We start from the raw sequence: 13,374 nt of genomic DNA, 5'->3' as shown, positions 1-13,374 counted from the left end.
ACGTCGTGGAAGACATCCGGACAGCAAAAGGAAAATTACTGAATGAATCTACCACAACCAATCATCGAGCATTCCAGAATGGACCAGCAAAATCGATGTGTAAGCGTTGCCAAGGGGAAGTGGCTTTTGGCCATGCAAAGAATTTCCAAAGTGGTGCTGATTGTTGTTCGGCACACACCATGCAAGAAGAGCACATATTCGTAATCGCGGCATCGATTCCGAACCAGGTACACTGCTGACGAGCAAGTTGTTTCGTTCTCACTTTTCCCCAATGTCCTTGGTAGAGAAGCTGTAAGACAGAGGACTGTCACGAACGTGGTACCACGACCCTGGACCGATCGTTATCAGAACGCAACAGCAAAACACCGCGTCGTACAAAAAGTCTCTCCTTGTGAGCAAAAAATCGGCGAACCAACGGGTCCCCGATCCGTGACTTTGACAAGGGCCATTGCGTAGCAACAAAACGCAGAACGGGAGCAAGGACAGGGTCGGCAGCTGTGGCTGTAGCTACGCGACAAAAATCAATCGGAAACGATTCGACCACGTCATCGGTTTCCGCATCAATGAACATGCAAGGAAACTCGGAGGAATCGAATGCCCTATCCTCAGCAACAGGCAAGCGGGACAACGCATCGGCGTTTCCGTGCTTAGCAGTGGACCGATAGAAGATATCGTAGCCGTACTGCGAGAGGAAAATAGACCAGCGAATGTATTGTGCGCTTTACGTGTAGGTACAGGCTTGGTCGGATGAAATAGCGATGTCAAAGGTTTGTGATCTGTGATTATGGTAAAGTGACGACCATACAAGAAATTATGAAACTTTGTAACACCAAATACGAGAGCCAATGCTTCTTTCTCGATCTGTGAATAATTTCTTTGCGCAGACGAGAGCAATTTGGACGCAAAGGCAATAGGGCGATCGTGCGATCCATCTTTGTGCGCAAGCACAGCACCGATCCCGAAATCCGATGCATCCACTATCAACAAAAGGGGCTTCTGGGGATCGAATGGCGTAAGGCAAGTATTGGAAAGCAACGCCGATTTCAACTGGCGAAAGGCGCGTTCGCATTGCGTCGTCCAGACGAACGGAACACCCTTACGGCGTAAGCGATGAAGCGGAGCTGAAATGGAAGAGGCATGCGGAATGTATCTGTTATAATACGTAATTTTTCCCAGCACACTCTGTAGCTGCTTCAAATTCTGCGGCGACGGCAAGTCTTGTATGGCACGGAGGTGCGTTGGACTGGGATGTATGCCTTGAGCATTGAGTACATGTCCCAAGTATGGCAAGTCCCGAGCAAAAAACACACATTTGTCCTTTCGCAAGCGAAGAACATTTTGTCGCAAGACCTGAAATAATGTTCTGAGATTGGCCAAATGTTCTTCTTCCGTCTTTCTGGAGATCACAATATCGTCCAGATAATTAGCTGCAGTAGGGACCGACGCACAAACTGTTTGCAGATATTGCTGAAACAATGCAGGGACGGATGCACACCCGAATGGCAGTCGTTTGAATCGATACAAACCAAGATGCGGGTTAACCACCAAAACGCGCTGGGATTCTTCGTCCACCGGTATTTGCAAGTACACATCTGCGAGGTACAACTTCGAAAAATATTTACCCGGGCACAATTTGTCAAAAAGATCTTCCGGGCGGGGTAAAGGAACAGTTGCAATCACTAGCTGTGGATTCACTGTTGCCTTGAAGTCTACACAAAGTCTAAACTTTCCGGGAGATTTCGGCAAAATTACGAAGGGTGATGCCCAGAGAGAAGCCTGCACACGTTCAATTACACCTAGTGATTCCAAATCGTGTAATGTTTTTGCGACCTCATCACGCAATGCGTGGGGAACATTGCGTGCTCTGAAAAATTTCGGTTGCGCGTTTACTGTCAGTTCAAAATGTGCTTTATAGGTCTTAGCGCAACCGAGGCCCGGTGCAAAAATGTCTGCAAATTCTTCACATAGACGAGAAACACTGTCTGAAGGCACAGTCTGGTTCACTGATAGTACCTGATTTACTATAGACAAGTTAAACAACTGAAATAAATCGAAACCAAACAAGTTCACTGCAGAAGAAGAAAGAAGGACGTAAAATGACACAAGTTTTGTTTGTCCTTTGTATGTTGCAAGAAGGCTGTACTGTCCTAACACAGGGATCTTTTGTCCTGAATAGCTACTTAACATTTGCGGCATGCAACGGAGGTGTGCCCAGCAGTTTGTGAGTGTCTCGATTGATCAGTGAAACTGTAGCTCCTTTATCGAGCTGGAATGGTATCACTTTGCCGTTAATGTCCAAGTCTACAAAAAGTTTATTGTCCTGCTGACGACAAGAGCGATTGTCTCGTGCAACGTGAACTGACACTGGTACATAATCACTTGCGACTTGACGGGAGTTCCGGCGATGTCGACGCACACTGTTTTTGGGACGAACACTGTCACTGTTAGAGAGAGAGGCACTGCGCGGAGTGGAATGAACTACATGAATTTCCATGGCCTGAGTATCCTTGGTTCGATTCCGATTCCGGCGCGAAGCAAACGGCCTGGAATGGTTTTGAGCTTCCGATCTGAGCTTTTTCTGGCAAACACTCTGAACATGTCCTTTTTTATTACAATAAAAGCAAATAGCTTGACGTGACGAGCAATTCTCACGCGAATATTTAGTAGCACACCGCGCGCACGATTTGATCACTGCAATTGCTTGCCGTCGCGGTACAGGTGGCTGAGAGTCTGGCCCGGGTGCCGGCTGCGGTGGTCTCGCGGTTCTAGGCGCGCAGTCCGGAACCGTGCGACTGCTACGGTTGCAGGTTTGAATCCTGCCTCGGGCATGGATGTGTCTGATGTCCTTAGGTTAGTTAGGTTTAAGTAGTTCTAAGTTCTAGGGGATTAATGACCACAGCAGTTGAGCCATTTGAACCTTTTTTTTTTTTTTTTTTTTGAGAGGGTAGCGGCAGCGGCGCGGCGCGGCCGGGCGCGAGGGCTGTTTACTGCTCCGTGCAGCTCGCCCGGCAGGCTGGGTAACCTGACACACTGCTGGCGAAGTTTCAAATGATTCCTGAGCAAAGTCAAGTGTGTCCTGCCGATCCAATATGTCCATCACTTGTTGAAGGGAGGGATTTATTAGTTGCAAAATCTGTTCCCTTATACGAACATCAGAAACGCTCTGTGCAATTGCATCACGTACCATAATATCTGAATAAGGGAGTCCATATTGACACTCAAAAGCACAATCCCTAGTAAGGCCTTGCAAGGTTGCAACCCACTCCCGATTAGTATGACCTGCCGTACGTTTTGTACGAAAGAAGGTATACCGTTTCGCAACTACATTGACTCAATCTTTGAAATATGCATCTAATGCATACGAAATTTCTTCGTCGGACAGAGCTGCTACGTTGTGGCGGGGAAATAATTTGACTATCACACGGTACGTACTCACGCCGACGGATGAAAGGAGAAAAGGCTGCCGCTCGTTACCTTGAATTCTGTAGGCGGCGAGATGGAATCCAAATTGGCGTGCCCACTCCGTCCAGCTTTCCAGTGCAGCATCAAAAGGTCGAAAAGTGGGTGCAACAGCGTGTTGTGGCTGCGTTAGAGGTGGAGCGGCGGTTGCCGCATCGTTTTGCATTGCCCGTTGACCCTGGACGAGCTGTCCAAGGGCATCCAGTAAGGCCTGCGTCTGCTGATTCTGTAAGCGATAAAATTCGGACAGTACATCTGGAGATTGTGGCGAAGCCATTACACAAGTAAATCAGGGGAATTTAGGTAAGAACACTTTTACTCTCGTCGCCAATGTTGTGGTTGGCAGGAGAGCCAACACCGTTACTACAGGAGGCCGAAATGCACGCGTTTTAGCTCATGCAGGCTGGCGTGAGGTCTGGAACATGACCAGGGAATTAGAATTGAGAAAAAACGGACGTAGCTAGTGGAATACTTAACTTTAATCCATTAATGGAGAACGTCGCTCTTTATGGTACATGATTCACAATATCAATAGTACGGATACTGGCGCCTTGCTAGGTTGTAGCAAATAACGTAGCTGAAGGCTATACTAACTATCGTCTCGGCAAATGAGAGCGTAGAAGTCAGTGAAACATCGCTAGCAAAGTCGGCTGTACAACTGGGGCGACTGCTAGGAAGTCTCTCTAGACCTGCCGTGTGGCGGCGCTCGGTCTGCAATCATTGATAGTGGCGACACGCGGGTCCGACGTATACTAACGGACCGCGGCCGATTTAAAGGCTACCACCTAGCAAGTGTGGTGTCTGGCGGTGACACCACAGGCCAAGTCTCTAAATATGGGTTTTATTGGTTCCACGACAGTGAAAGGAAGATGAGTGTGGTCATTGTGGTCATGTTGTTGTTGTTGTTGTTGTTGTGGTCTTCAGGCCTGAGACTGGTTTGATGCAGCTCGCCATGCTACTCTATCCTGTGCAAGTTGCTTCATCTCCCAGTACCTACTGCAACCTACATCCTTCTGAATCTGCTTAGTGTATTCGTCTCTTGGTCTCCCTCTACGATTTTTACCCTCCACCCTGCCCTCCAATATTAAATTGGTGATCCCCTGATGCCTCAGAACATGACCTACCAACCGATCCCTTCTTCTTGTCAATTTGTGCCATAAACTTCTCTTCTCCCCAATCCTATTCAATACTTCCTCATTAGTTATGTGATCTACCCATCTAATCTTCAGCATTCTTCTGTAGCACCACATTTCGAAAGCTTCTATTCTCTTCTTGTCCAAACTATTTATCGTCCATGATTCACTTCCATACATGGCTACACTCCATACAAATACTTTCAGAAAAGACTTCCTGACGCTTAAATCTATGTTCGATGTTAACAAATTTCTCTTCTTCAGAAACGCTTTCCTTGCCATTGCCAGTCTACATTTTATATCCTCTCTACTTCGACTATCATCAGTTATTTAGCTCCCCAAATAGCAAAACTCCTTTACTACTTTAAGTGTCTCATTTCCTAATCTAATTCCCTCAGCATCACCCGACTTAATTCGACTACATTCCATTATCCTCGTTTTGCTTTTGTTGATGTTCATCTTATATACTCCTCTCACGACACTGTCCATTCCATTCAACTGCTCTTCCAAGTCCCTTGCTGTCTCTGACAATGTCATCGGACAATGTCATCTGACAGTGTCATCGGAAAACCTCCAAGTTTTTATTTCTTCTCCATGGATTTTAATACCTACTCCGAATTTTTCTTTTGTTTCCTTTACTGCTTGCTCAATATACAGATTGAATAACATCGGGGGAAGGCTCATTTTTCTCTTTCCCTTTTCGGAATTTGCACCAGCTTTTCTCACCTTTGAGGCATAGTCCATGTCCAGATGTGTCTTCGCTGGTAGCCGTCAAATGAAAAAATTCTGCCCAGACCGTTGCCTTCATGTCCTTTAGAGTTTTTGTAGCATTTCCTCTTATAGCTAGGCCATACTATAGTTGTGTTTGATATATATAGCCTCACCAGTAAGGCGGCCAACACCCCTGATGGTTTTGCCCTCGGAAAGTTTTGTTTTCACAAGTTTCTGTTTCAATTTCCTGAGGCGACTTCCCATCCGCTTCTGGACGTGAACGCAACATTCCAATTTCTCAATTGAGAAGTCGGGACCATATGGTTTGGCCTCACAAACCTTAGGGTAAGAAGCACTGTCCCCCTCTCCTAAATAATACTCGTACCAGACTCCGTATTTCGGCAGCGATTCTTGGAACATTTCCACAACTCCTTTTACCTCCACGTACTCCAGAGTAGTTAGCTAGGCAATCAGCCTCATGATTGTTGGTTATTCTATTTTCGCATCAGCAATACTTGGATAAAATTTTAACATCAGTTACCTTGCCTGTGTTTTCTGCTATTGCAGTTACAATCCCATTGAGTGAAGTGTGGCCCCTACATTGCCACGATCTGTCAAATATTGCTATCAAGTCTCTATTACCATCATTTTCACTGACACTTTCTTCAACAGCAGCCTTCATACTCTCTTCACCGACCTCTTTTGCAGCATCTAGAAGCACTTTTCTGTAATATTTGAAGGCTGCCAGAGTCGGCAAGTTTATCACACCGCAGAAAGTTTTTGCTGCTTCTTCACCTTTTCCAATACATCGTAATGCGTAGGATAATCGAACATTCATTTCTGATTGTTTAGAGTCTTCAAAAGAACAGTCACTGCACTTTGTTACTATCAGTACTTGTAAGCGTAGCCTGGTTCCAGTAAACACTATGAGGGATCCTTTACATTTTACGCACACCACAATTTGGCTAACTAGGCTACCTAAACTGTTGATATTAACAATATCATAGCAACCTTCTTTCCCATGTATCTCATATTTAGCCAAGTTACGGGTAAATTTCTTAGAAGTAGAGCTTGTTTTAGAAGCACAAGCAGCTTCACTGGTAGTACTAGGCCTAGGCTCACCTTCACAATGAACTTCCACTACAGATTCACCACGATGCAAAAACTGTTTTTGGTTACATCAACTTCCACTGAGCCCAGGTTTTCTTTTCTTGTTTTGTATTCGCGGCATTTTTACATAATATAAACTTATTTGCTGAGACCTAAACACTGAAACACAAATATCGTAAACCAACTTCACTTTCAATCACCACAAACAAAGAACTGAAAACAACAAAGTATGCTGGCAGCTGTTTTCATCACAGTATTTCATCAGTGTTACCAACTAAACTTTCAAACAGCTGTACTATAACAAGTAGTCACTAGCGAGTAAAAAGACGGTTGAGTTCATGAAAAGTGTGCATTGCAGGGTTTTACTAAAACTCTTGTAAAACGGAAACCACTCAACATAAATTAATAAATTTGGTATCAATTTAAACCCGAATATATGCGTAACCCAAAAGTGCAAAAAATAAAAAATAAAAAATTTTGAACCAAACAACCATCCGACTCCCCTTAAGTCGATACATGTGTTACCATCAAAGAGTAAATAATGTTTATCCTTTTCATTTTATTTAACTTTTGTAGTACAGGATAATGCCAGTGTAGCATAATCTGTCTAAGAAATTTCAGGACCAATGTTCTTCATATCGATAAGTATGATGTCAAGTATAGTATATTTATACTCATTTGAAACAAAATAAATTATAACAATGCTACTTATGAAGCTTAAATTACCTAATTTTTAACAATTATAAATGGTTAATTGAAGTAATCGTTAAATCACATCTCGAAAATAGACTTTCGACCTTACAAAGGAGGAGGATATTATTGAATTACATGATATGCTGTTCAGTCCAGATCCTGAAGGCCTTTATTCTGAAGCCGAGGAATAGGATTTTGTCATTCCAGATTTTAAAAACAGAGAGTAATCTGGAAATGAATAGCAATCACATGCTCTTGCACGTTAAAGTCAGTGTCCAGCTGTGCCATTTGATGCTCCTGATAAAGATAATCGACTAGGGCGTCTTCAGAATTCTGATTCATTGAAGGCGAATATCGTAAAGGCTCCAAATAAACTCTGTGGGGAAAATAAATTTGAGTGGAGCGGCGAAAGAGAAGAGGAGTTCTTCATATCACTTCTAAAACTAATCGTATAGTGCAGTTACCAGGGAACAAAAACGAAGCAAGACATGTAAAGAGCACAATATATGCTCGGCGGCTGTGCGTTAATAAAAGAAAATTTAGATTGGATTACAGAGTGTATTAACAAAGAAATTGAAGCTCAGAGATCTAAATACAACAAAAACAAGAATGGTAAAAATTTGTAGTGCAACACTTAAGGACAATAAGCCTACAGACACCAAAACACTGATTATATTGCAACCCAATATCTTATAGGACTGGTCTACTATGATGGAGTAACTAAAATCGAAGGTGTCTTTACAAATGAGCTTTTTGACACAATAGTGCAATAGGAATATATCGGGCAACCTTGCCTGAAGTGTGTTTCAGATTCTCAGTAAATTGTGTCAGATTTGATGACAAAAACACAACTGCAAAGAAGACTGAGTGACAAATTAGCTCCTTTTCAGGAAGAACTTGACTGCTCCATGAACAACATGAAAGAACTATTCGTGCCTCTTGCATACAACACAACAGACGAACAATTAGTTCAGTTCAGAGCCCAGTGTCCATTTAAATCGTATGTTCCTGCCAAACCAGACAAGTACGAGATCAAGATAGTGATGTACTGCAAAAACATTGTGTGTGTTCAATGCAGAAGTGTGTACAGATGGGGGATCTTCACCAGCTAATATACTATGGCTCGACATTAATATGAAGAAATTCAGTTCTTTTCATGGAACTAAAAGAGACTTAATGGTGGACACTTGGTTTAGATCCATAGAAATAACGAAGAGCCTTTCAGGGAAGAAAATTTCCCTAGTTGGTACGCTGAAGGAGGAGGAGGAGGAAGACATTTAAACATTTTAAAACTCCGTTTTTATTTGGGATACAGCTTTTATTTGGGGGAAACCTGTACTCTAGTGCAGCAGACCCACTGACGAAAGTTAAGTGTAGCATTCCAGGGTTAAAAACACCGAAATGAGCAGAACAGATTTCTGATAAATTTTCAGTAGGACATACAGTAGAGAAGTAGATGAAACCGGTTTAGTTTCCTACAGTACTGTGGCACCAAGCAAACTGCTATAAATATATTTACTGTACAACATTCCAAAACAGCTGAAGATAATTTTTATGGTTTACATTTGTTGAAAATTTCTGGAAAATCTTCGAATGTTGCATTAGAAAGAATCTTATAACAATTAAAGGTGATTTGCAGACACTTGAAAGAGTAAAATATTGGCAGCGGAGGCAACAAAGCTGATACAGTCAATTAATAATGACTCTTACGCAGACGAAATATAACGTCTTCACCATGTTGCTTAGTGTGCCGATATACTACTCAACCGCGATATTATTGCACTTTGATTTCTGTGGACGTCATCGGAGACACCTCGTGGCATTAAGCAGTGCAGTGGTAACTAACGAAAGTGAATCGCACTGATGAACTATTTCAAGAGAGTTATACATATTTATGCCTACACAAGACTCGGATCTACCCTGGGCTGAAAATTTAGCGGCGCGAAATTCACATTCTTGAAGAAAAAATACGTTTCACAATGGGCCTAACATCCAGTGCACGTTGTCTATTGATTATTCATATGATTCTGAAATGCATCCCAGTAGGTTTTTGAATATTTTTCTGCCAGAGATATCACCATCGCATCTACAAATAATAAAAACTTTCCACAGTCAAAAGGTGACACTGCTTCACGAGTTGAACCAGACAAACCCGAATGGGTGAATGCCAATTGCTGGCATGTGGTTGACTGGGTGTCTGTGAATGACCAGCGTTGTTATAATTTTTAAGAAAATCCATATATTCAAACTACCAGAGTGGAAATAAGTGACTAACAATAACAACAGGTAATGTTATCTTCTCGGTGTATCCAAGAAATGAAATTTTGGCAGATCGCTACACTACTAAGAGCCAGTTGTACAGTCCCTGGTTAGCAGTCGTTTCGAACAGTGTGGGAAACATGTTGTACAAACACTTACTAACAGTAGTGGAAGAACCTGGTCGCCACCCCACTCAACATTCTTGCCAGATTCATTCAAGATGGCGGCGATTACGTCACCCAGAATGGCTGCCTGTAGACTTGGCAACAGTGCATGATGTAATCCAAGATGGCGGCCATGACGTCAGCTGATGACTTGAGTGCCATTAACCAAGATTGCGTCTTTTGGCAGGAAGGTGCCACCCCCTCCCCCCAGATGGGAAGTTCAAATTCCATCAGGACAATGCAACACACCATGGCTAGCTCCACTAATCTAAGAAAAAAGGTCTCTTGTGCTACCTCAACTAACGAAAGTAACTCGACCGACACATCCTAGGAACTGATGGGAAAGGGACTCGGCCTGTGCTGGATGTATGTCTTTACTTAAACAATTAGAGTCACTACCACCATTTAGTGTGCTCACCATGGGGTCCGGAGTCCAAGTGACCTAGTACACAGTATCGCCACCAGAGGGTGCCATCGCCCCTCCTGTGTTGTAATCTAAGGTGGCGGTCTGGAGGCGGCAGAATGGCGGGAAAAGGACCCAGTCTGTTCTGGGCTGCTGGAGAGAAGAAGGAATGCCCTTAAGTTATTTTTGGAACAATTTATTTAGGGACTGATTTGACAAGGAGTGAAGTATCAGAAATACACCCTGCTGAGGGCTATGGCTCTGGAAATAGGAACATATCTACCATGCTTATGACTTGACATATTGCCTCCCTTAACCATCACAGTATTCCATGTCAAATCCATACCTTCCTAACAACTGGACATGGTCATTCCCTTTGCTCATGCTTGAGCACAAACACATACTTTATAAACCTGATGCTCATGGCAAACCTATCACACATCCCCTACTACTAAGTACAATACTTCATCAATAACTGATTGCCAGTGATACGAAATAAAACTGACCGAAAATCGAGGGTGGGGGGATTGATAAAGTTTTCTTGCGAGTGGTACCAGTGTGTCCTGGAAAGAGAGGCGTAATTGTCTTACAGAAAGCGACGTGTTATAAAACACAACCATATTACCATTACAAGTGGTCTAGGTTCTACAGGTGCATACAAGTATCCATGTTAAAATCTATACCCGCCTTACAAATCGAGGTACAACATTTCCTCTGAACGAGGTGGTTTTTTGTCCAGACAAATATCATAACACTGAATATAGACAGTGACACTGGAATCTATAGTAACAGACCAACAGAGCACCCACACGTTGCCAGTGGTGCAACCTTTCAATACAATTACCCAATTTAGAAAGTGGTTTGGCTAAGGGACATGGTATGAAACTGGTATTTGCATCTCCCTCACTCCACCGCCACTAGATATTTCTCCAGTATTTGTAACACATTCTGTCTTGAGGCCATGTCAGAGGTTCGGTGATGTATTGACTGGACTATAGGCAATATATGATTGAGAAGGAACACAAACAGTGGATGGTGAGCTGACTGAGGTCGTAACTAACGTACACCAGCTCTTCAGATCTCTAGTGCTACGCTATCCACTAGAAATGCTGTCTGGAATTTGGAATCAAGCACATACTTGCGTTGGGTCCTATGGAGAAGTCCTTTATTGATTACAGCCACTAGTGAATCATGTTCTGGCACTCTCATATCTCTAAACGAGTTACCTTTCTCGAACCTATCTGTTACAGTAAAATTCCGATCTTATTTTAGGTAGCCTCCATGCATCTTGCAACTGCTGCTATTTCTCCAGCTTTACAGGTGGGATCATTGAAATTTAAGTCGGAACTGAGTAGGCATCAGAGGAATATATACCTACCACCTTCTGCAACCCATGTAGAAGCAGGCTAATCTGTAGTAGTGCAACAGGACTGTGTTTCAACCATTTGATGGAATCGGGAACTGGGAGAAGGACAATGATTTTTGCAACTGCACTGTGATACACCCCCAACAGCATTATTCTGTACCATCCAGCAGAGAAAAATTACGAACTATAAAAGCTTCACTAACTTCACCCGATAGAGAACTCAGTAAGATTTTTACCACATTCTCCTCCCAAATATCGAAAACAAATATCACATTATTGCAGCCATTGAGCGCACGTGATGATCCTATTAAATATACGGGTATACTGATCAACTGCACAGACCAGTTTAAAGTTTCATCACCTGTAGGAGGATGACTGTATCCCATGGACTATATGATAAGTCGCAAGAGACATGCCCCGTGACCCCGTGTTGTCGTTTGAAACATTGTTTTTTTTTCTGCTCTAACTGGCTTTGTACACTGTCAAACCTTTTTTTCCGCCATGACTTCGAGGTTCTGTGTCAGGTTCTGAACTGACATTTACACATTCTGACCCATGGCCTCTCGCAGAAAACAAGATGTTGCATGGTGTAAATCATATTGTTACTGCTGTTACCATCACACCACGTACACTGGATGATTTTAAATAAGTCAGTTACAACACAAGGAAATTGGAAGAGTTTTGCGGTGTTTCCAAACTTAAGTATGAAGGTGATTCATGAGCTCTGCGTTTAAACTCATCTGTCAAAGTGTTGGAATAGTTGATGGCTCTGCATTCTCTTTCATGTGATTCTTCACATTACAGTCATGTGCTCGATTGTTGTTATAGTGCTAGCCGTCCCCCGAAGGTGTCACCAGTCCACAAAACTCTTTCTCCAACTTAAACAAGCGCTGTCAGTCAATCATTATGTGGTAACCAACACTGTAGCAATGGATGGACGGAACAGAAAAAGACACTGCCGATGCACTGAAATAATAAGCATTACAGTTGATAGGGTGGACAATTTTAGCACTTTTACAGTAATTTGCACACCGACCAATAATGTGACAGCATATTCCCCAATTACAGTATCATCTCTAAACCGCCCATTCTCTACATTGCTAATATCATAGTGAATGTAGATAGATGACTGTGCAGTACATCCATTCATTGTTAATTCTCGAACATATTCATCAAAGTATACCAGACAGTGCTCTACATATATTTAACCCCTCGAGCATATTCTTCTGACGAGGCATTGAGACAGAATGCGTTACAAATACTAGAGAAATATCTAGCGGCGTTGGCGTGAGGGAGTTGCAAATACCAATTTCATACCACATTCTGTAGCCGAATAACTTTCTAGATTGGGTATTTTATTGCGAGGTTGCAACGCCGGGGACGTGTAAGTGCACTGTTGGTCTGATACTAAAGACTCCAGCGATCACTGACTATATTCAGTGTTATGGTATTTCTCTGGACAAAAAAAAAAAAAAAAAAAAAAAAAAAAAAAAAAAAAAAAAAAAACTCATTGAGAAGTAATATACCTCGATTTGTAAAGCGGGTATAGTTTTTAACATGGATACTAATATGCACCTGTAGAACTAAGACCACTTGTGATGGTAATATGGTTGTGTTTTTTAACATCTCGATCTTTGTAAAATGATTACGCTTCTCTTTCTAGGACACAGTGGTTCCACTTGCAAGAAAACGTATTAGACATGTCCACCCATTTGATTTTCGGTCAGTATTATTTCGTATCACCGACAATCAGTTATTGATGAAGTATTGTACTTATTAGTAGGGGATGTGTGATAGGTTTGGCACGAGCATCAGGCTTATAAATTATGTGTTCGTGTTCAGACATGAGCAACGGAAACAACCACTTCCAGTTGTAAGGAAGGTATGGGTTTGACACGGAGTACTGTGATAGCAAAGAGGCATATATCAAGTCATAAGCATTGTAGAGATGTTCCTATTTCCAGAGCCATAGCCCTCAGCAGGGTGTATTTCTGATACTTCGCTCCTTGTCAAATCTCATTCAACTGAAACCACAATTGTAAGTATAGCGACAAAATAGATATGTGACAAATTTTG

The sequence above is a fragment of the Schistocerca gregaria genome, chromosome 1 (assembly GCF_023897955.1).
Source record: "Schistocerca gregaria isolate iqSchGreg1 chromosome 1, iqSchGreg1.2, whole genome shotgun sequence".
Classification (NCBI taxonomy): Eukaryota; Metazoa; Arthropoda; class Insecta; order Orthoptera; family Acrididae; genus Schistocerca; species Schistocerca gregaria.
This window is presented reverse-complemented; position numbering follows the sequence as displayed.